The 24,212-nt window shown below is 35.4% G+C and overlaps 1 long non-coding RNA gene and 1 pseudogene across 1 annotated transcript in view; both read right to left on the bottom strand.

Annotated features, from left to right (window-relative positions):
- The window catches only part of LOC102953771, a 146,980-nt gene that overhangs the window by 101,348 nt on the left and 21,420 nt on the right, over positions 1-24,212 (bottom strand). The window lies entirely within an intron of this gene.
- Positions 19,142-19,684, bottom strand: LOC102953496 (annotated as a pseudogene).

Genomic DNA, 24,212 nt, shown 5'->3' on the forward strand with positions numbered 1-24,212 from the left:
AGAGGAAGAGGAAGAGAATCTTAAGCAGGCTCCACACTCAACACTCAGCACGGAGTCCAACATGAGTCTCAATACCACAATGCAAGCCAAAATTAAGAGTCAGATGCTCAAGTGACTGAGCCACCCAAGCACCCCAAATACCAGTAAATTAAATTTAACAGTACACTAAAAGTATCAGATACCATGATCAACTGTGATTTATTCCAGGGATGCAAGGATGATTCAACACGTGTAAAGCAATCAATGTGATACACATTGGCAAAATGAAGAATAAAAATCATATGATCATCTCAATATATGCAAAAAAGCATCTGTAAAATTCAACATCCATTCATGATAAAAATTTTCATAAACTACATATAGAGGGTACATACCTCAACACAATAAAAGCCATATATGACAAGCCACAGATAACACTATATTCAATGGTGAAAAACAAGAAGCTTTTCCTCTAAGATCAGGAAAAAGATAAGGATGCCTACTATACCACTTTTATTCACATTGTACTGGAAGTCCTAGCCAGAGCAATTAGGCAAGATCAAGGGAGTGGGGAAAGGCATTCATATTGGGAAGGAAGAAGTAAAACTGTTTCTATTTGCAGATGACATGATATTACATGTCGAAAGCCCTCAAGACTCCACCAAAAACCTGTTAGAATTAATCAACAAATTTCATAAAGTCATAGGACACAAAATCGATACACAAAACTCAGTTGAGTTTCTATAAACTAACTTTTTATATTAGAAAGATAAATTAAGAAAACAGCCACCTTTACAACTACATCAAAAAGAATAAAATACCTAGGAATAAATTTAACCAAGGAGGTGAAAGAATTATACTCTGTAAATTCTAAGACACTAATGAAAGAAAGTGAAGAAAACACAAATAAATGGAAAAATATTCTGTGTTCATGGATTAGAAGAATTACTATTTTTAAAATATCCATATTACTGAAAGCAATCTACAGATTCAATGCAATCACTTTCAAAATCCCAAGGTCATCTTTCATAGATACAATGAAGAATCCTAAAATTTGTATAGAATCACAAAAGACCCTGAATAGCCATAACAATCTTGAGAAAGAATGGAACTCCCAGATGGCTAGGTCAGCTAAGCATCCAACTCTTGATTTCGACTTAGGTCTTGGTCTCATGGTTGTGAGATTGAGTTGTGCTGACCATGAGTCTGCTTAAGATTGTCTCTATCTCAGCCTGGGTGTCTCAGTCGGTTGAGTGTCCGACTTCGGCTCAGGTCATGATCTCACAGCTTGTGAATTCAAGCCCCTCATCGGGCTCTGTGCTGACAGCTCAGAGCCTGGAGCGTGCTTCTGATTCTGCGTCTCCCTCTCTCTCTGCCCCTCCCCCACTCATGCTCTGTCTCTCTCTGTCTCAGAAATAAATAAACATAAAAAAAATTTAAAAAGTAAATAAAAAAAGATTGTCTCTGTCTCATAAACTGAGGGTTGCTGGAGGGAAGATGGGTGAGGTTATGTGATAAATGGGTGATGGGCATTAAGGAGGGCATGTGTTGGGATGAGCACTGGGTGTTATATCACTAAATTCTACTAATGGATACAAACTATATGTTAACTAACTTGAATTTAAATAAAATCTTGGAAGAAAAAAAAATGGCAGAGAACTGAACAGGCATTTTTCCAGAGACAGACAAATGTCCAGCAGGTACCTGAAAGGTATTCAACATCTCTAGTCATCAGGAAAATAGAAATCAAAACCACAATGGGATATCACTTCACACCTGTTAGAGAGGCTGTCATCAAAAAGAAAAGAGATAACAAGCATTGGCAAGGATGTGGAATAAAGGAAACCCCTGTGCACTGTTGGTGGGAATGTAAATTGGTACAGCCACTATGAAGAACAGTATGGAGGTTCCTCAAAAAATTAAAAATAGAACTACCATATGATCTAGCAATCACACTTCTGGGTATACATCCACAGGAAATTAAAACAGGATTTTGAAGAGATATCTACACTCCCATGTTCTTTGCAACAGTATTCATAAGAGCCAAGGTATGAAAATGAAGTAATGTCTAAACTTTTTAAAATATTTATTTATTTTGAGAGAAAGAGAGAGCTTGAGCAGGGAAGGGGCAGAGAGAGAGGGAGAAAGAATCCCAAGCAGGCTGCACGCTGCCAGCACAGAGCCCAACATGGGGCTCAATCCCACAGACCATGAGATCATGACCTGAGCCAAGACCAAGATTCAGATGCTTAACCGACTAAGCCACCCTGGCACCCCTAATATCTATACTTTTAATTCAGATCAGAGGACCTGCCTGATTTGGAGAAATTTAAATGGTCATTTCATACCCGGCTCTTAGTAGAGATGTTATACCAGGAATATCAATCTCTGGTTCTACCAGGGATCAGCTGACTCCTCTCCTTTAGGCCCTGTAAGGTCCTACTTGCTGGCCTCATCAGAAAGTCAGAGTTCTTGAGTCCTAAAAACAGTATTGGTCTGTTGCAACTTTAGTTTGGAACTGGGGGAAACCTTAAAGATTTTCTAGCCTTCATTTTATTTATTAAAAAAAAAGATTCAAAAAGGCTCAGTGACTTGTCCAGGGTTACTTTTCTTAAGTTTAATTTTTTTTTTTTAAAGAAGTAAACATTTTTCAAGTTTTCTCTGAAAACTTTTTATGGGAAAAAGAAGTAAAAATCTGCCCAAAGTTTTAAATACGTTCTTTTAAAAGTTGCCATTTTAAAATTTGTCCAATACAGTCTGATTGAAAGACATTAAAATAAAGGAAGATGAACTTGCCCTTCTGTTTAATAAAAAAAGAACAGAGAGGAGAAATCTATTTATCAACACATATAATACTTTATGTTTCAGCAGTGTTCCTAAAACCAAGAAATTTAAGGAAAATAAAATAATGGCAAATGCATTCCAAACTTCACAGAATTTTTTTTAGAGCTTTCTGGAGAAAGTAGATAAAGACAAGTCCACCTGTGAATTATGATATTCTCAGAAAATTGTTTAAAAGATAAATGGTTTTGTTCTATTTTTCTACAAGGAGAAAAGAAATCAGACTTTATGAAACACAGTGGAAAGTCCCATCCTTCCCATGCCTATCCTCATTAGTACAAGATAATGAAAGCCAGGGTATCACTATTTATGATCCAAACTGCATGCTTTGGTTTCCACTAGGAGTTACTCTAAATTTCCTAATAAAATGTTTTTGTATTTCCATTTATTGGGGTGATTTCTTTGTAACTGCTACTATTGCACATGTTTATTGACAGTTAAAATGGTCTGTGGCTTATACTTTGTGTTTGAGATCATTGTTTTGCCGTCTTTTCATTGTCCCTTGCCCCACTTTTTTTTATACATTAAGAATATCCAGTGCCAGGGTGCCTGGATGGCTCAGGCGGAAGAGCATGCTACTCTCGATCTCCAGGTCATGAGTTCAAGCCCCATGTTGGGTGTAGAAATTACTTAAAATAAATAAATTAAATTTTAAAAAAGAATATCCACTGACTACATCTTCATTAACTTTATCAACAGACCCAAAAATGGAAATATACTAGAACTGACCAAGTCAGAACTTGTAATCCTGAAGTAGTGTATAAGTATGAGAAAACAAACTAGTAATGAAGACAAGTATGATAGCCAAAAAAATTGAAGAAGGCTCTTGAATCCAAGCTTTATTGCCAGAGAAAGTAAATGTAACATTCACTTTGGTTTTTGTATTCCTGGAATGCATTCCTCCTCTGAGGAAGAATAAAAACAGTAATAAACCTAAATCAAGACAAAAAAAATTTTGAGGACAACTAATTATATCTTTTTTCTTCATAATACAGAGCAAATCTTAACACTCAACGGTGTAACATATAACGGAAAAAGATCTCATTAATTAAAATATCTCACTAGTATTTAAAGACTGCCTCTGGTGGCTTAGGTGAAACAGATATATAGTATCTTTTTAAAAAGGCTATAATAGCCCCAAAGTTTTCTGCAAGTATTTTCAATCTTCTTTGTTAGTTTGATAAACTTAACTCTTTTTCTAAAATATAATTTGTAAATTAATTTTGCAAGTATTTGTCATAACACATTCAATGTGTGGACCTCTGTCCCTAAAAAGAAAATTCTAAATTTATTTTATATAAAATATGAATTTATTTGGTTGTCTCATTTATATACTTAGCTTCTATAAAATTCCTTGCATTTTCATAAACTTCAGACAGCAGGACACACACAGAAGAGTGAGAAAAAGAGAAGAGGATTTTGTAATAGAATCCTGCCTGAGCCAACTCTCAGTAGTCTTTTGGCAAAAGGCCTTGTGTGAACTATATCCAAGACCTCAGTCTAAGGCAGCCAAAGGTTTCCGAAAAGAATAGGTCCAAAATGGCTTATTACCTTTCACATTTGACCTTCTACCTAGTTGCCTCATACTTTGTGAACTTAAAATCTTGTGAGAGAATGCTTAGCCATCCTGTTTACAAACACAGCCTATTTATTCCACAGGAACAGTTTGGCAGGACATATCCAGGTCAACTGACCTTGAGTTGTCACAGAAACGCTAGGCCTCAGACTCCTCTTATAATTAAGCCAAACTGCAACATTGTGACCAGCTGAAATCAGGGCTGGACTGTGTAGCAATCATTAATTATTCAGTTCACTTTCATGTTGTATACTTCCAAGTATTAACATACAAAATGTGAAAGCAATCATACGTAAACTAGAAGTAGTATAAATGAGGCCTACATGGAAAAGAGGAAAAGCAGAAATTTTTAACTGGAATATTACAAGCTATTCTCAACTATTACACTGCAAAATTTGTAAGCACACAACGAAAATCACACAATCTTTTAGTTATTTATGTGTTTTCAAAACCAGTCTGTCTTAGTCAGGCTTTGCCTTATATTAAGCATTTGCCTGAAGAAATTACTTGATTAAATTAATTATCTCCAGAGGCAATCCAAGATGGCAGCACAGAAGATCCTGAACTCACCTCCTCCACAGACCAAATTTACAGATACATTTGGAACGATTCCCTCTGAAAAAGATCCAAAAAGTAGCTGTACAGCTCCTTCACAACAAATGGTAAAAGGGCCACATCGAGATGGTTAAAAAAGGTAGAAAGAGTCTCAACAAAAACCCCACCACCAAGTTGGTAGCCCACAATTGGGTCAGATCTCAAAAATCCCAAGCTTCTCCCCGAGAAGTAAGGGGTTTGTCATTCTTCATGTAAGACACCCCAATCCTTGAGACCTACAAAAAAGAGACAAACCCCCAAAATGTGTGGCTTTGAAAACCAATAGGGTTCACATCTAGGAGACCCAAAGAGCTGTAAGGAACTGAGATTCTGCTCTAAAAGGGCTTATGGAGTGGCGCCTGGGTGGCTCAGTTGGTTAAGCATCCGACTTCGGCTCAGGTCATGATCTCACGCTCCGTGAGTTCAAGCCCCATGTCGGGCTCTGTGCTGACAGCTCAGAACCTGGAGCCTGTTTCAGATTCTGTGTCTCCCTCTCTCTCTGCCCCTCCCCTGTTCATGCTCTGTCTCTCTGTCTCAAAAATAAACGTTAAATAAATAAATAAATAAATAAATAAATAAATAAATAAATAAATAAATAAAATAAGAAGGCTTATGGACAGACTTACTCCCTGTAGAGACCAGTACAAAAGCAGCAGTTTGAAAAGTGTCTAGGTTCTATGTAAAGGAGATTCATTTGCTAATCTTAAAGTGCTGCCAGAGGGGCAGACGCCTGCTGAGACTATCTCCAGGGACAAAGGTGCTACAAGTCACCATTTTTGTGTTCTTCTAACTTGCTAATGCCAGGGAGCAAATCCCAGCCCAGTGCTTTCTTGCTGCTCTGCAAAAGCCAGCGGGTGCATGCTGGCCCTGCATTCTCCTGATGCCTCACTAAAGCCAGCAGGCATAAGCAGTACACACAGGAGACACTCTGTGATCACCTGGCTCTGGAGGGTGATCTGGCTTCCGCGGGGAAAGGGGGTGGGTTACATTTCTAGGCTCCATGGGACTGAAAGAATCAGAGACAGTTCTTGGCAGGCTGCCACCCAAAGGGTACTGCACAGACACAAAATGAAACACACCCCAGTCCTCCTGTGAAAAGACCTATTTACTTTCCCTGGAGCTTCAGCCTGAGGGGCCGATTTCAGGTTTGCCACATATTCAGAGGCTACAGAACCACTTAGGCAATCAATGTATGCAGGGGAATGCCATCTTCATACTCTCCCTCAGCCTCAATATAGTTCTGCAGTAACCTCCCAAAAAGGACTTACATATTCATCTGCAGCCCTGCTATTTCCACCTGTCACCCAGGGGTCACCTCCAGATCACCTTATCTGGAAGCCAGCAAGGTTTAAGTTCCACAAGGCTGTATATATCTGAATACTTAAAAGCTGCTGCCTGAGGGTCTCGTTTTCAATCAGCCGGAAAATAGGTGCTGACTGAGATCTCTCCCTTTGGAACATTGACAGGTCTTGGCACACCTTGACCTATCAAGTATAAATCAGGCTGCTTAGACAATCACAAAGGTTTGAAAGACAACCAGGTTTACCTTCCAGACTGAGAGAAGTACTATTCTGCATAATACACAGAAACAAAACCAGAGTATTTCCCAGAGAAAACAAAGGAATATCTACCAAATGAAAGACCAAGATAAAACCTCATTAAAAAAAAGAAACAGAAAAGAAAGAAACCTCAATGAAATGGAGATAAATAAGTAATATACCTGATAAAGAATTCAAAGTTAATAGTCATAAAGATGCTCAACTGGGGAGAAGAATGAATGAACACAGAACTTCAATACAAAATATATGAAAATACCAAAAAGAAGTCATAGAGATGAAGAATATAACAACTGAACTGAAGAATACACTAGAAGGTTCAATAGCAGACTAAATCAGAGCAGAAGAAATGAACACTGAGCTCATAGACAAGGCAGTAGAACTCACCCACATAAAGCAACAGAAAGAAAAAAGAATTTTAAAAAGTGAATGTACTTTAAGAGACCAATAGGAAAACATCCCAAGAAACAACATTCACATTACAGGAGTCCCAGGAGGGGAGAGAGAGACAAGGGCAGAAAACTTATTTGAGGAAATAATGGCTGAAAATTTCCCTAACCTGAAAAAGAAACCAATATTGAGATCTAGGGAGCCCAGAAAGTTCCAAATGAGAGGAACCCAAAAAAATCCACACCAAGACATATCATAATTAAATTGTCAACAATTAAAGAGAAAGAGAGAATCTTGAAAGCAGCATGAGAAAACAACTTGTCACATATAAGGAAATCCTCATAAGACTATCAGCAAATTATTGAGAGAAACTATGAAGGCCAGAAAGGAATGGCATGATGTATTCAAAATGCTAAAAGGAAAAAAAGTGCAACCAAGAATACTTTAACCAGCAAGGTTTTCATTCAGAATACAAAAAGAGATGAGTATTCCAGACAAAAAAAAAAAAAGCTAAAAATTGTTTATCACAACTAAACCAATCTTACAAGAAATCCTTCTTAAAGCTGGAAAGAAAGGGAACTAGTATTAAGAAGATGAAAGTATAAACCTCACTAGTATAAATATATAATAAAGGTAGTAGATTAATCACTGATAAAGCTAGTATGAAGGTTAAAAGACAAAAGTAGTAAAAATAAGTGTGACTACAATTATCAGTTAAGGGATATACAAAACAAAAAGATGTAAAATGTGACATCAAAAACATAAAATGTGGGAGGAGGTAAATGCAGACTTTAAAATGCATTTAAACCGAAGCTGCTATCAGTTTAAAATGGATTTATATAAATATATAGGCTGTTACATGTGAGCCTCATGATAACCAAAAATCAAAACCTATCATATATACACAAAAGATGATACGAAAGGAGTCTAAGCAAAACACTAAAGAAAGTCATCAAACCACAAGCTAAGACAGCAAGAGAATAAGAAAGGAATATAAAAGAACTAAAAACAACCAAAAAATAATTAATGAAATGGCAGTAAACACATACCTATAAATAATTATTTTAAATATAAATGGACTAAATTCTTAAATCAAAAGACACAGAGTGGCAGACTGGATTAAAAAACAAGACCAATCTATACGCTGCCTACAAATGTAAGGGCATACACAGACTGAAAGTGAAGGATGGAAAAAGAAGTTCCAAACAAACAGAAATGAAAAAAACAAGCTGGAGTAGCTATATCAGACAAGATAGACTTTAAAACAAAGACTATAAAAAAAAAGAAAAAGATATTACACAATGACAAAAGGGTCAATCCAACAAGAGGATATAACATTTGTAAATACCGATGCACCTAAAATAAGAGCACCTAAATATATGAAGCAAAAGTGAACAGACCTAAAGGTACATATCGACAGCAATACAATGGTTGTAAGGGACTTTAATACTCCACTTACAACAATTGATTGCTCATCCAGAGAGAAAATTAATAAGGAAACAGCATATTAGACCAAATGGACTTAATATATAGAGAATATTCCACCGAAAAACAGAATACACATTCTCTTCAAGTGCACATAAATTATTCTGTAGGATAGATCATATGCTAGGCCAAAAAATAAGACTCAATACATTTAAGAAGACTGAAATCATAATATGCATCTCCTCTGAACAAAATAGTATGAAACTAGAAACTAATTACAGGAAGAAAACTGGAAAAAACAAAAACACATGAACAGTAAACAACATGCTATTAAACAACCCATGGGTCAACAAAGAAATCAAAGAGGGTATTTAAAAATACCTTGAGACAGAGGCACCTGGGTGGCTCAGGCAGTTAAGCATCTGACTTATTATAATAACATCTGGCTCCATCCATGTTGTCATAAGTTTCAAGATTTTATTCTTTCAGGGGCGCCTGGGTGGCTCAGTCAGTTGACCATCTGACTTTGGCTCAGGTCATGATCTCATGGTTCCTGAGTTTAAGACCCGCATTGCGTTCTATACTGACAGCTCAGAGCCTGGAGCCTGCTTCGAATTCTGTGTCTCCCTCTTTCTCTGCCCCTCCCCTGCTCATACTCTGTCACTCTCTCAAAATAAATAAACATTTAAAACATTTTTTTAAATACCTTGAGACAAATAAAAAAGGCAATACAAGTCAACAAAAATCTTTGAAAAGCAGCAAAAGCAGTTCTAAGAGGGAAGTTCATAGCAATACAAACCTACTTCAAGAAACAAGAAAAATCTCAAATAAACAATCTTTTACCTAAAGAAACTAAAAAAAGAAGAAATGAAGACCAAAGTTAGAAGAAAGGAAATAACAAGCATCAGAGATGAAATAAATGAAATAGAAACCAAAAAGACAATAGAAAAGATCAGTGAAATTAAAAGATGTTTCTTTGAAATGACAAACAAAATGACTCACCTTTAGGAGACTAAGCCAGAAAAAAAAAACAGATGACTCAAAATCATAAATGAAAGAGAAGTTACAATGATATCACAGAATTACAAAAGATCATAAGAGACTACTATGAATGGTTATATGCCAACAAACTGGACAACTGAGAATATATATATTTCTAAAAACACAATCTTCCAAGATTGAATGATTTATAATCAGAAAATGTGAACAGACCAATCACTACAAATGAGATTGAATCAATAATCAAAGCTTCCTAACAAACAAAAGTCCAGAACCAGGCAGCTTCACCACTGAATTCTAGGAAACATTTAAAGAATATTTAATACCTAGCCTTTTCAAACTCTTCCAAAGAATTAAAGAGGAGAGAACATTTCCAAACTCATTTCACACAAAGCCAGCAATACTCTGATAACAAAACCACCACAAAAAAACTGTAGGTTAATATCTCTGATGGACACAGATGCAATGAAATATTAACAAACCAAATTCAAAAACACATTAAAAGAATAAAACAATGTGATCGAGTGGGATTTACTCCAAGGATGCAGAGATAGTTCAACATCTGCAAATAAATCAGCATGATACACATTAACAAATTGAAGGATGAAAATCACCCTATCATCTCAACAGATGCAGAAAAACATTTGATAAAAGTTAACACCCATTTATGATTTTAAAAAACTCTCAACAAAGTGAGTATAGAGGGGCATCTGGGTGGCTCAGTCTTTTGAGCATTCAACTCTTGATTTCAGCTGAGGTCATGATCTCGTGGTCCCTGGGATCAAGCCCCATGCTGGGCTCTGCACTGACAGCATGTAGCCTGCTTAAGATTCTCTCTCTTCCTCTCTCTCTGCTCCTCCCCTACTTGCATGCACAGTCTCTCAAAATAACTTAAAAAAAATAACTTAAAAAAAACTTAAATAAACTTTAAAAAAAAGTGAGTATAGAGTAAATGTACCTCAACATAATAAAGGCCATACTTAAAGCACACATCATAAACTTTTCCTTCAAGATCAAGAACAAGAGAAGGATATACACTCTCCCCACTTTTATTCAAGATAGTATTGGCAACCCTAGCCACAGTAATAAGGCAAGAACAACAAATAAAAAGCATCCAAATTGAAAGGGAAGAAGTAAAACTTTCCCTATTCATAGACAACATGATTTTATATGAAAACCCTAAGTACTCCGCCAAAATCTGTTAGAACTAATCAGCAAGTTCAGTAAAGTTACAGGGTCAAAATCAACATACAAAAATCTGTTGCATACACTTAACAACAAACTATCAGAAAAAGAAATTAAGAAAACAATCACTTTAAAATTACAGTAAAAAGAATAAAATACCTAGAAATAAATTTAACCAAGGAGGTGAAAGACCTATACACTGAAAACTTTAAGACACAGATGAGAGAAATTAAAGAAGACACAAATAAATGGAAAGATATTCAAGCTCATGCCCTGGAAGAGTTAATACTGTTAAAATGTTAATATTATCCCAAAACAATCTACAGATTCAATGCAACCCCTATCAAAATCCGAACAGTAAACAATCAATCAACAAACAATCCTAAAATTTGTATGAAACCATGAAAGACCTTGAATCCCAATGGCAATCAATCAATCAATGAACAATGCTAGAATTTATATGAAACTACAAAAGACCTCAAATAATTAAAGCAATCTTGAGAAAGAACAAAGCTGCAAGCATTTGCAACCTGATTCCAAACTATATTACAAAGTTATGGTAACCAAAACAGTGTGGTAAAAGCATTAAAACAGACATATAGATGAACAGAACAGAATAAGAACCCAGAAATAAACCCACACGTATATATGGTCAATTAATCTGCAACAAAGAAGCCAAGAATATACAAAGGGGAAAGAATAGGCTCTTCAGTAAACAGTGCCGGGAAAACCGGATAGCCACATGCAAAAAAAATGAAACTAGACTGCTACCTTACATCACTAACAAAAATGAAGATGAAATGGATTAAAGACTTAAATGTAAGGCCTGAAACCATAAAACTCCCAGCCTACCATTACTAAAAATCTTTGGCCAAAGGTTAGCCTTTATGGGGATTTGCTCACCAGGTTCTCATTACCTTAAATGATAGGAAAACTCAAGCTGTGATTTTTGGTTAAAATGGTCCTAGGTTCTTTGGCAAAAGTAAATGCAAATCCTCTCTATAGAAAAGTAGCTTTATTCTAAGCCTCCAGGATTCTCCAAATAATATTTCAAGGGCAATGAGAAAGATAATACAAGGACACAAAACACAAGAAGACAAAAGCCTACACAAATAAAAAACAACTGCAAGAGACCCATTAAGACTTTAAATATTAGAGGGGCGCCTGGGTGGCTCAGTCGGTTAAGCGTCCGACTTCGGCTCAGGTCACGATCTCGCAGTATGTGAGTTCGAGCCCCGCGTCGGGCTCTGTGCTGACTGCTCAGAGCCTGGAGCCTGTTTCGGATTCTGTGTCTCCCTCTCTCTCTGTCCCTCCCCCGTTCATGCTCTGTCTCAAAAATAAATAAACGCTAAAAAAAAATTAAAAAAAAAAAAGACTTTAAATATTAGAATTATCAGAGACAATTTACTACATTAAAAAATGAATGGCATGCTTAAAAATATCCGCAGGTGTAAGAAACTACAAGAAGTGGAAAAGCAAATTAGGAAAAGAATCAAATGGAATTTCTAGAAATTAAAATGACTGTATTTATAATTTAATTATTTGCAAATCACCTCTCTGACAAAATATTAACACCCAGAAAATATAAATAATACAACTCAACAGCATAAAAACAAATAACTTGGTTTAAAAATGGGTAAAGGATCTGAATAGACATTTTTTCAAAGAAGACTTACAAATGGCCAACAGTTATATAAAAATACTCAACATCACTAATTGGGAAAAGCAAATCAAAACCATAAGGAGATATCATCTCATACCTGTTAGGATGGCTATTATCAAAAAGTGAGAAAAGGGAATATACGTTGAAATATAAATTGATACAGGTATGGAAAAAGTATGCAGGTTTCTCAAGAATCAAAATTGGAACTACAAACTGTGGGATGTCTGGCTGGCTCAGTCAGTAAAGCATGTGACTCTGGATATTGGGGGTAGAGTTTATCCAAAAAAAAAAAAAAAGGAAGGAAGGAAGGAAAGATAGAAAGAAAGAAAGGGAGGAAGGAAGAAAGAAAACAGAACTACCTTATGATCCAGCAATCCTACATCTGTGTACATATTCAAAGAAAATAAAATCATCTCAAAGAGCTATCTGCATCCCCCTGTTCACTACAGCATTATTCACAATAGCTAAGATATGGCAACAACCTAAGTGTCCATCATGGGTTTTTAAAAAGGAATATTATTTAGCCAACAAAAAAGGAAGGAGGAGCACTGGGGTGGCTCAGTCAGTTGAGCATCCAACTCTTGATTTCAGCTCATAGTCTCATGGTTCGTGAGTTCGAGAGCCCTGAGGGGGGTTCTGTGCCGACAGCACAGGACCTGCTTGGGATTCTCTGTCTCCTTTCTCTCTACCCCTCTTCTGTTCGTGTTCTCTCCCCCCCCCTCAAAAATGAGTACATAAACATTTAAAGAAAGAAAAAAAAGGAAGGAAACCCTGCCATTTGCAATAATGTGGATAAACTTGGAGGACATTGTGCTAAGTGAATTAAGGCAGGCAGAGAAAGACAAATACTATATGATCTCATTTTTATGCAGAATCTTAAAAAGTCAAACTCAGAGGCTAGAAAGTAGAACAGTGGTTGTCAGGGTTGGGGGGTGGGCGGGAATGGGAAGATGTTAATTATAGGGTATGAACTTTCGGTTATAAATTCTGAAGATCTAATTATACAGCATAATAGTTAATTATACTGCATTGTATACATGAGATTTGTTAAGAGAGTAGACCTTAGGTGTTCTCAACCACACACACACACACACACACACACACACACACACAAAGGTAACTATGTGGAGTGATAGATATGTTAATTAACTTTACTGTGGTAATCATTTCACAATGTATAGGTACATTAAATTATCATGTTGTACACTATATAAGAATAAATTTTTTTTAACTATGCTTTTTCTTGGTTTTGGCACCAAAAAAACCCAAAAAGCAAAAACAAACAAAACTATGATCTGCCATTAAGAAGTTACTGTGATATACAATATACTTCAGAAAAGTTGTTTAGAAGCTAAAGTGTATACACAAACACAAAGCCTGACATTAGTGAAACAAATATTCATAACTGAAACAACGGCCAGAAATGATTAGTCATTATATTCTTGTACTATGAGCTAAATAATTGTGTCCCCTCAAAATTCATGCATTTAAGTCCTAATCCCAATTTAATGGTATTTAGAGGTAGAGGTACCTTTGGGAGGTAATTAGGTCTTGGGAGTGAAACTCATGAATGGGATTAGTGCCCTTACAAGACATGAGAGAGATGATCTCTCTCCCCACCATGTGAGGATACAGCAAGTAGGTAGCCATCTGCAAACCAGGAACAAGAGCCTCACCAGACACTGAATCTGTCAGCACCTTGATCTTGCACTTCCCAGACTTCAGAACTGTGAGGAATAAATGTTTGTCATTTAAGTCACCCAACCAGTTTACGGGATTTGTTATAGCAGTCTGAACTGACCTGAACATATTGAAAAAGCAGCAACTAATTACTTATAGGACCTAAGAAAGAAAAATACAAGAATATGAAATTGTGCTATGCTTTCTTACAGAGATACAGGTAAAAGATCATGTATAAAGTAATGCAAATGAAGAAATGTTTGCCAAATCCTTTGGGAAAATGACAAATTTCTAAGCAACGAGGGTCAGTATGACCATTCATGCATCACATAATACTATTAATGCATTAGTAACATTTTTGTCTCTTTTAGTGGTGCATAAATAAATGGTACATCTTTCAATTGACGGTATTTTAGATTTATGAAAACAGTACTTGAAGAAATCAAAAATTTTCCAGAACTGATCAAAGACACCAATCCACATAATCAAGAAACCAAAAGTTCCCAGGCAATATAAATAAAAGTAAATCCACACTTAAAGACATCACAAAAAGACTATTTAAGTCTAAAAGAAAAGAACAGGACCTTAAAAACAACCACAGTGGGAGAAAAAAAAGGAAGGTTACCTTCAAAAGAAGGTCAGATGCCAGGTTTATGAAGCACAAAGTTAAATATTGTTACAATGGCAATTCTCCCCAGGTTGATTCATATATTCAACACAATTCCTACCAGAACTTTGGCAGCCTTCTGTAAAAAATTGGTAAAGATAATCCTAAGATTTATATAGAATTACAAATTACATAAAATTGCAAAATTTACATAGAATTTATACAGAATACCAAAACAATTCTGACAAAGGAAAACAAAGCTGGGGCACCTGGGTGGCTCAGTCAGTTGAGCATGCAACTCTTGATTTGGCTCAGGTCGTGATCCCAGGGTCGTGGGATCAAGCCCCACGATGGGCTCCACCCTGAGTGGGGAGCCTGCTTGAGATTCTCTCTCTCTCCCTCTCTGTCTGCCCCTCTCCCCTACTCACACTCCCTCTCTAAAATTAAATTAAATTTAAAAAAAGAAAGACAAGCAAAGCTGGACAACTTATACTTCCCAGTTTCAAAACTTAATATAAAGCTACTTCAGTTGTTATCAACATGATGTTGTACTGGCAAAGGACAGACATGTAGAGGCACCTGCGTGGTTCAGTCCGTTAAACGTCCAACTCTTGATTTCAGCTCATGTCATGATCTCATGGTCATGAGATCAAGCCCTGAATCAGGCTCTGCACTGACAATGTAGAGACTGCTTGGGATTCTCTCTCCCCCTCTCTCTCTGCCCCTCCCACACTTGTGCACGTACACACACACACACTTTCTCTCTCAAAATAAATAAATAAACTTAAAAAAAAAAAAGACATGTAGATCAGTAGAATAGAACTGAGTACAGAAATAAACACTTGTATTTATAGTCAACTGACTTTCAACAAAGGTATAAAAGAAAGTCACAGAGGGAAAGGATAGCCTCTTTAATGAATGGTAGTAGGAAAACTGAATATTCATATAAAAATTAACAGAAAATAAATCAGAAATTTGATTGTTAGAGCTAAAACAAATTTTTAAAAGAAAACACATGTGATTATCTTTAAGACCCTGGGCTAGGCAAAAATTTCTTAGATATAACAAAAAGATTTTTGATAAAATAGACCTCACCAAAATTCAAGTCTTTTGTACTTCAAAAGACGCCATTAAGAAAATTAAAAGACAAGCAACAGAGTGGGAGAAAATATTGCAAAATTTATATGTTATAAGGGACTTATATACAAAATAGTCAAAGAGGGGCACCTGGGTGGCTCAGTCGGTTAAGCGTCCGACTTCGGCTCAGGTCACCATCTCGCGGTCCGTGAGTTCGAGCCCCATATCGGGCTCTGGGCTGATGGCTCAGAGCCTGGAGCCTGCTTCCGATTCTGTGTCTCCCTCTCTCTCTGCCCCTCCCCCGTTCATGCTCTGTCTCTCTCTGTCTCAAAAATAAATAAAACGTTAAAAAAAAAATTCAAAATAGTCAAAGAATTCTTTGTATATAAGAAAAAAAACAATCTAAAAACTGAGTAAAATTTTCAAAAAAAAAAAGCATTTCACCAAAGAATATATATGAATGAATAATAAGCATATGAAAAGATATTCAATACCATTAGTGTAGGAAATGCAAATTAAAACTACAACAAGAAGCAATTTCACACCCACTAGGATGGTTATAATATTTTTTTTAATAGATGATAATAGGGGCACCTGGCGGGCTCAGTCAGTAGAGACTCTTGATCTTGGGGTCATGAGTTCAAGCCCCATGTTAGGTGTAGAGATTACTTTAAATAATAGATGATAATGTGGGGAAACAAGAATCCTTACACTTTGCAGGTGGGAATGCAAACACTTTAGGCAATAGTTTGACAGTCTCATATAAAAAGTTGGAAATAAATTTGCCAAGGGATGCCTGTGTGGCTCAGCTGGTTAAGCATTCAACTTCGGCTCAGGTCATGATCTTACAGTTCGAGAGTTCGAACCCCGCGTCAGGCTCTGTGCCGACAGCTCAGAGCCTGGAGCCGCCTTCGGATTCTGTGTCTCCCTCTCTCTGCCCCTCCGCTGCTCACACTCTGTCTCTCTCTCTCAAAAATAAATAAACTTAAAAAAGAAAGAAAGAAAGAAATTTGCCAAATGACTGGGTAATTCTACTCTTAGGTATTTACCCAAAAGAAATGAAAACATATACAAAGATTTACACATGAATTCTTTTAGCAGCATTATTCATATTCACAGTCAAAATCTGAAAGAAACTTAAATGTCCATCAACTGATGAAAAGAGAGACAAAATGTGGTATATCTATAGAGTGGAATACTATTCATCAATAGAAAGAACAAATTACTAATACATGCTTCAACACACATGAAACTCAAAAATATGCTAAGTGAAAGAATGCCAACACAAGAGATCACATATTGTGTGACTTGATTTATACAAAATTTCAAGAAAAAGCAAATCTACAGAGACAGAAAATAGATTAGTGTCGTTTGGGGTCAGGGAGAGGGAATGGGGATTAACAGGTAATGGACATGAGGTTTCTTATTAGGGTGACAGAAATGTTCTAAAACTAAACGATGATGGCTGCACAAAATTACTGAATTTATTTTTAAAATCACTGAATTATATACTTGACATAGGTGAATTTATAATATACAAAATATATCTTCAAAGCTATACACACACACACACACACACATATATATCCATATATACATACATATATACATATGTGAAGGTCAGATCAATAATTGACATCACAAAAACAACAGCAAAAACCAGAAAACAGTGGAATGAGATCTTAAATATGATGACAAAAATTACTGCTAATCCTGAATTTTACACCCAGCAAAATATGGTTAAAGAATAAAATAAAAAGACTTTGTCAGAACAATAAAAACAGAGTTTGTCATCAACACTTTCTAGAAGAAATGCACAAGAATAAACTACTAGTAGCAGAAACATATTCCAGACAGAAGATCTAACATGGAAGAATTAACAGCAAATAAAGTGCTAAATATGTGAATACTTGTACATAAATATAACATATAAAAAATAGTAACAAGTCTCAAGTGTTAAAAAATATACAAAGCACAATAACAATGTGTCAGGTGGGGGGATAAATGGGGTTAAAGTGTTGTAAAGTTTTTGTATTATCCAAAAGGAGGTAAAAGGTACCGATTAACTTTAGACTATGAAAATTATGTTTATTATTCATTCTAGAGTAACCAATAAATGAACAGAAACAGAGTGTATAACTTCTAAATTACATGGAAAATGGAAAATTTTTAAATTATCAATTGTATTCTTCAGGGATATCCAGAGAAACAGAACTAAAACCAATAGGTAGGATGGATATATACATATTGGTTCATAAAGAGAGCTGCAGTAAACAAGCTGGAGGCCCAGGACAGCTGATGGTGTAGTTCCAATCCAAGCCCAAAGGCCTGAGAACTAGGTGAACCAATAGTATAGTTCCTGTCTGAAAGCCAGCTGGCTTGAAACCCAAGAAAAGCTAAATGTTTCAGTTCTATACAAACCTTCAACAGATTAGATGAGGCTCATCCATACTGGAAGGGCAATCTTCTTTACTCATCTACCAAGTCAAATATTAATCTCATCCAGAAACACCCTCATGAACACACCCAGAATTTTTTACGAAAGAATATTTGACCAAGTCTCTGATTACCATTCTGGCCCAGTGAAGGAGACAAAATTAATCATCATGTCGATCCAAAGACAGCAAAAACGGAGAGAAAAACAGAAAAGACATGACAAATAGAAGATGTAAAGACAGCAAAGTCTACCATGTCAGTAAATACAATAAATGTAAATAAATTTAAATTCTACTTAGAATCTGCTACATGTCTAAGAGAAAATATATTAATTCAATCCACTCCTTCACCAGCATCTACTCTGTGTTATCTATGTTTTAGGTACTTGGACACATCAATGAACAGAACAAAACAATCAGATTACACAATAATAAATAAATGTCTTACATTTGTTTTTGTCTATCTAGAATATTTAAAAGACTGTGGTGATTTAGAACTTAAGATATTTGTATATAACAGGTTGACTTAAAAGTAAAGGAAAAGCTCAGTAATTAAACGAACAAACCAGAGGGCATGATTACATGAGGTACCACAGACAAGGAAATTACTGAAAGTATTATGAGCTTATGGGCAGCCAAAACAAAAAGGGCAAAAGTTACATACTTTTAATTATTTGGCAAAAGCTTCATACTCTATGGAAGACAGAAACCTTTATTAGCCCTAAATTACAATTAAAACTAACATGGATCCTTCTATATTAGGGGATACCTAAATATATAGGCTGTCCCAAAAGATCCAGTAGCCTTGCTAAGTTTCCTACAAAGACAAGCAGATTCAAACAGAATCTAAATTAAGTCTGAATTCTGTTCCATCACTTACTGTTTGTACAACCACGGGCAAGTTCCTTAACCTCTCTGAACATGGGTTTCCTCATCTCTAAAATAGATCTATGATTGATGGAGTTAGAGAGAAGTTTCATAAAGTATCATGAAGTTACATAAAGTAATTTTAAAAGAATTTTTGTTATTACTATGGCACATAATCAATAAACATAACAGCAATATAAACTGATACAGACTAGAGTTTTTGCTTCTAGATTATAATACATGGTGCTTTATTTTTTTGTTACCATATAATTATTTTTAATGTCCAGCATTTATAATATAAGGGCCAGAGTTTTCTTCGCAACTCAAGTTTATAAATTTTCAATTGACTTGTGAGGCCAATAGGGATACTTCTTCTTGTCTAATCTGCTTTCTGGGAAGACTTCATTCAGGTCCTCAATGGTCATCTGATCAAATGGAATTGTGTTCTTCATCTTCTCCAGCTCTTTTTCATATTCCTCAATCCTGGCCTTTGAGAGAGACAAAAACTCAGCACAACTTTTCACATCTTCTTCTTCTTCAGCATCCACCTAAATGGTATATTTATCCTCTGGCACAGGAATCTTCAGAGCATTAAACTTCTTAAAATCATCTACCTACCCAGCCTTCACCACACTGGTCTTATAGTAAGCCCCGTTGAGAGCAGGTAGATTCTCAGGGAGAAGAGCCCACCTGGAGGTGAGGGTCTCATTCCAGGATGTCAGGGAGTTAACAATGGCCTTCGTGTCAGGGTATGATCTCCCCAAAACCTACTCAGTATATGGCTTTTAAAGCAAGTTTTTTCCCAGCCATCTTGAGATCTTTCACTGAACCCCATTGGCCCACCAAAACACAATGCTTTAAAAACAGTTCCACAGAGGGGCGCCTGGGTGGCTCAGTCGGTTGGGCATCTAACTTCGGCTCAGGTCATGATCTCGCGTTCTGTGAGTTCGAGCCCCGTGTCGGGCTCTGTGCTGACAGCTCAGAGCCTGGAGCCTGTTTCAGATTCTGTGTCTCCCTCTCTCTCTGACCCTCCCCCGTTCATGCTGTCTCTCCTGTCTCAAAAATAAAATAAACGTTAAAAAAAAATAAAAAAAAAAAAACAGTTCCACAGAACCAGTGAACTAAAATATGAAAAATTTCCAAAAGTGTTCTTAGAAATCTCTAAAAAAAACAGTATCAAATATAAATTATTTAACTAAAGAGATAATTGACAATTTTAGATCTTGAGATATAAGGTTTATGTACTAAAAATTTGCATAAGGCAAATTAGTAAAGTTGGGCTTTTGTTAAATGGGTTTGTCTTTGAGTTAACAACCACTTTGTCTCTTTCCTAAGCATCAACAATAATCATTATACGTGAAAGTAGAGTCCATTTGTGGTTTTGAATGCCATTCTTTTGCAATACTAGCACATAGAGAGCACTCAATTAATAACTCTTAATGAGCAAATGGCTATTGGCTATTATCTCTGGAATTAATAGTTTTCACTTCAAGGCAGTTGCCTAATATGTTCTGTGGTGACAGTTTGATAGCTTGACCCCAGGCATTTTTGTGACTTGTGACATAAATACTTTTTAAAAAGGCCAACTGTGATGATTAATTTTATTCGTCAACTTGGTTATAATTTATATAGTGCCCAATTATTTAACAAAACACTAATCTATGTGTTGCTCTGAAAGTATTCTGTAGATGTCGCTACTATCTATAATCAGTTGACTTTAAAGAACAGGCATTATCCTCAATAATGTGGGTGGGCCTCATCTGATAAGTTGAAGACTTTAAGAAGAAAAATTGATGATCCTGGACAAGAAGGTATTTTGCCTCCAGACTGCAGCATTATCTCCTCAGTTTCCAGCCTGCCAGCCTGCCCTGCAGATTTTAGACTTGCAGCCTGTACAAGTCTGTGAGCCACTTTCTTAAAATAAATCATAAACATATATGTGTATATGTATATGTTATATGTATCTTATCAGTTCTATTTCTCTGGGGAACCCTCAGTGATACACCAATAAAAGTGAATGATGTTTTTTTAGGCTGTAAAGTACTACATAAACATCAAAAGTAGAACACACCAAATGATACTATATATTGGCTTCAACCTTTTGTTTTAATTAAAACAAAATGTTTTTTCTTTGATATCAATCCTAGATTACAGATACCAACCAGCATCTATCACCTTTAATATTCATGTCCCTTGAGTCTTCTTGCATAATAAGTGATTTCTCAGAATCAAACCATACATCATTAAATCCAATTGAAAGGAGATTCTAAAACAATTCTTTTAAAGATTATCCAACACATCAACAACACAGACAACTGAAATCATACAGAATGCACTTATACTATATCAGTATTCATGTAATAAAAAAGATACCATAATTGTGTACCCCATACCTATTAATCTGTAGTTCTACCCTTTAGCATACACCTAAGGAAGATAAAGACCTTATCAAATCTAGGCCCATGAAGGATTAACCAAAAATACCTAGTACTATTTATTTATTTATTTATTTGTTTGTTTGTTTGTTTATAAAGATTTTATTTTTAAGTAATCTCTACACCCAATATGGGGCTCAAACTCACAACCTCAAGATCAAGAGTCACATGCTCCACTGACTCAGCCTGCCAGGTACGCCCCACCCAATGCTATTTAACAAGTCAGTTTATATCACCAAAACAGAAAATGTCACTTTTAACATAAAAACTAGAATAGGTACACCAACATAATGTTGATCTCGAGAAATGCAACATATTTAATTACATAATCTGAGACACTGGACCATGTTACAAAAGTGCACATTTTATTGTCTTGTACATTTTGTGGGATAAGGAAAGCAGAATAAATATCAAGGATTAAAGTATAAACTGGAACACAAGTCTTTGGCAGATTTTCTTTATACTGGACATCCTGACCCCCTTTCTACACTTACCAAGAAAGACAAATACCAGAAATTCCTTCTTGAATATTTTCTTTCAGTTTCCCTATAATCTCCAGATACTCCCATTCTCTCTCCCAATGATTGTCCTAATATTAAATTGTTCAAAGGAAGCAATTAATTGAAAAGCAATCAGGTTGTACATCACAAAATGGAAACAATCTAGCAATCTCTTTTATTTAATCAACATAAACAAATGATCAAAATAATTCAGTCCATTTCTGGGGCCTGAAAACATACTTTTTGTCTCCTCCTTTCCACCCCACTCTTCTTCTATTCCCAAGTCCTATGGCCAGGTCACAGCACCAAAAGCCCACTTTATCATATATTGCTTACCTCAATCTACATGAAGAAGTACAATGATGCTGCTAGATTCCAAATGTACAGCTATGTCGAAGTAAAAACCATCAAACCAGGCTTGAAAATGGCAGTATTCTATTACCTCAGTGGAGCTTATGGTCATTCTACAAAATCTACTGAAGTTATAAAACACTTAAAGTTTTTTCTATAATTAATAAATTGATCCTCTGTCTCTCCATTTCTAATTCCTTAATTCCAATACCCAGATGGCTTATATTGTTAAAAACATCTATGGAGGATTAATCTTTTGGTCATAATTTTTAAATGGATGCAATAATTGATTATATATATAATTCACTGCCTAATCAGAAATAAAACTGTAATCTCATAAAAGATGTTTAATAGCAATTTTAACTACTAGGCACATAATTAATGGTTAGTGTATTAAAAATTAAACTTCAAGGTGGCTAAAGCATAAATTTAAAAACTTTAGACAATTTCAAAGAAAACAAAACATTAAAATAAAAATTTCATAATTGTGTTTCTAAAAGTATGTGTAATAATACGTTGCTATTCTACATTTTCATATAAATTAATAGTAGATAGATATTATTCACCAAAAAAATTTTGTAAAATATTTTTAAAGACAGTGGAATAGCAATAAAACATTTTTTTAATAACTGAATAGAATAAAACCATTTTTAGTTATAAAGAAATCTTACATATAAAAGAGAGCAAAGAAAGTAAGTTAAAGGCAATGGAACGCTGCAACACTAATTACTCTGTTTTTATATAAGGGAAAATATGGCAGCACAATTCGGTGATTGTTATATATGCAAAGCTTCCACGAACGTTGATGATGTCGTCTTCATAAGAAATACACAACTACCTTGCCATATGTAATTTTTTTTTATTAGTAAGGGGATCCATAACAACACCGTTACATAATTGGGGCCCTACATTCCCATGCCTGACAATTTTCAATGAACAAACCTCACTAAGGCAATGACTGAATTTTGTGCAAGATTCTCAAATTCTAAATATATCACATTAAGGAACACCCATTTTATTTTCAATTGCTTGAGTGGATGGGATTAAAGCAAATGCAGTTGTACTATAGGAATTTTCTGCCACTCAACTGCCAGTGAAGTAATGCATGAAGAATTCTTATTAAGTCAAAAGAGAAGAGAATGCATTTGAAAGCATAATTTACCCCCTTGATTAAGTTTTACGAATGGAAAGATTCAAGATTCAAGGCACTATGGACCCTTTTCCCAACTCAAAAAGAGACCCTTTTTATTAATAACCATTAAAATGCTCCACATTTTAAAGTATGCAACATCATGGCCTCATTACAAATTAGGTATTTAGGGAAAACCGCATTTCCTTCAAAGGAAAATGTTAACAACATACAATTCCTTCATCATGCATTTTTAAATACTAAGGAAAGTTATGCAACTGTTTTCACAACCAAGGCTCAGGCAACTGCCCAAGAAGCCTATAGAATTGATATCAATAGGAGTTTTATGCCTGATGGAAAACCAGTCTACAGATTTTTTTAATCTGAAAAATAATGTCATCATTGTGAATTCCACTTTGGAATACAAAAGCAAGGATTACACTGTGTTGTTAAAATGTTAACAACTGCATTTCATTCTTTGAAAAGGCTATATAATTTTCCTAAAATAAAGAGTTGATTGTATCTCTTATTACTGTTACAAGAATTTGATATATCACAAGGTTTAAGAGTTACAGCATGTGCCAACTATCAACCAGAAAAAATGAACCTGATTCATAATTCACTTTGAAATGTCTAGTTAGTCAATCAAGTGATTTGTAATCATGAAGACTGCCAGAAATGTAGTGAATAATGAGCTACAGTAAAATCCCTGGATTTTTTTTAGTATTCTTTTTCATTATGTGACTTTTGTTGCCATTTTTTACCACTGTTTCTCAGCAGCACACATATTTACTTACAAGTTTTTGACTATTAAATAGGTTAAAGGATATACAAGTTGAATGACCAGAGTATTTAATGTCTTCCCACAAAATTAAAAGTCTTACTGTTTGGGGTGCCTGGGTGGCTCAGTCAGTTAAGTGTCC

The sequence above is a fragment of the Panthera tigris genome, chromosome A1 (assembly GCF_018350195.1).
Source record: "Panthera tigris isolate Pti1 chromosome A1, P.tigris_Pti1_mat1.1, whole genome shotgun sequence".
Lineage (NCBI taxonomy): Eukaryota > Metazoa > Chordata > Mammalia > Carnivora > Felidae > Panthera > Panthera tigris.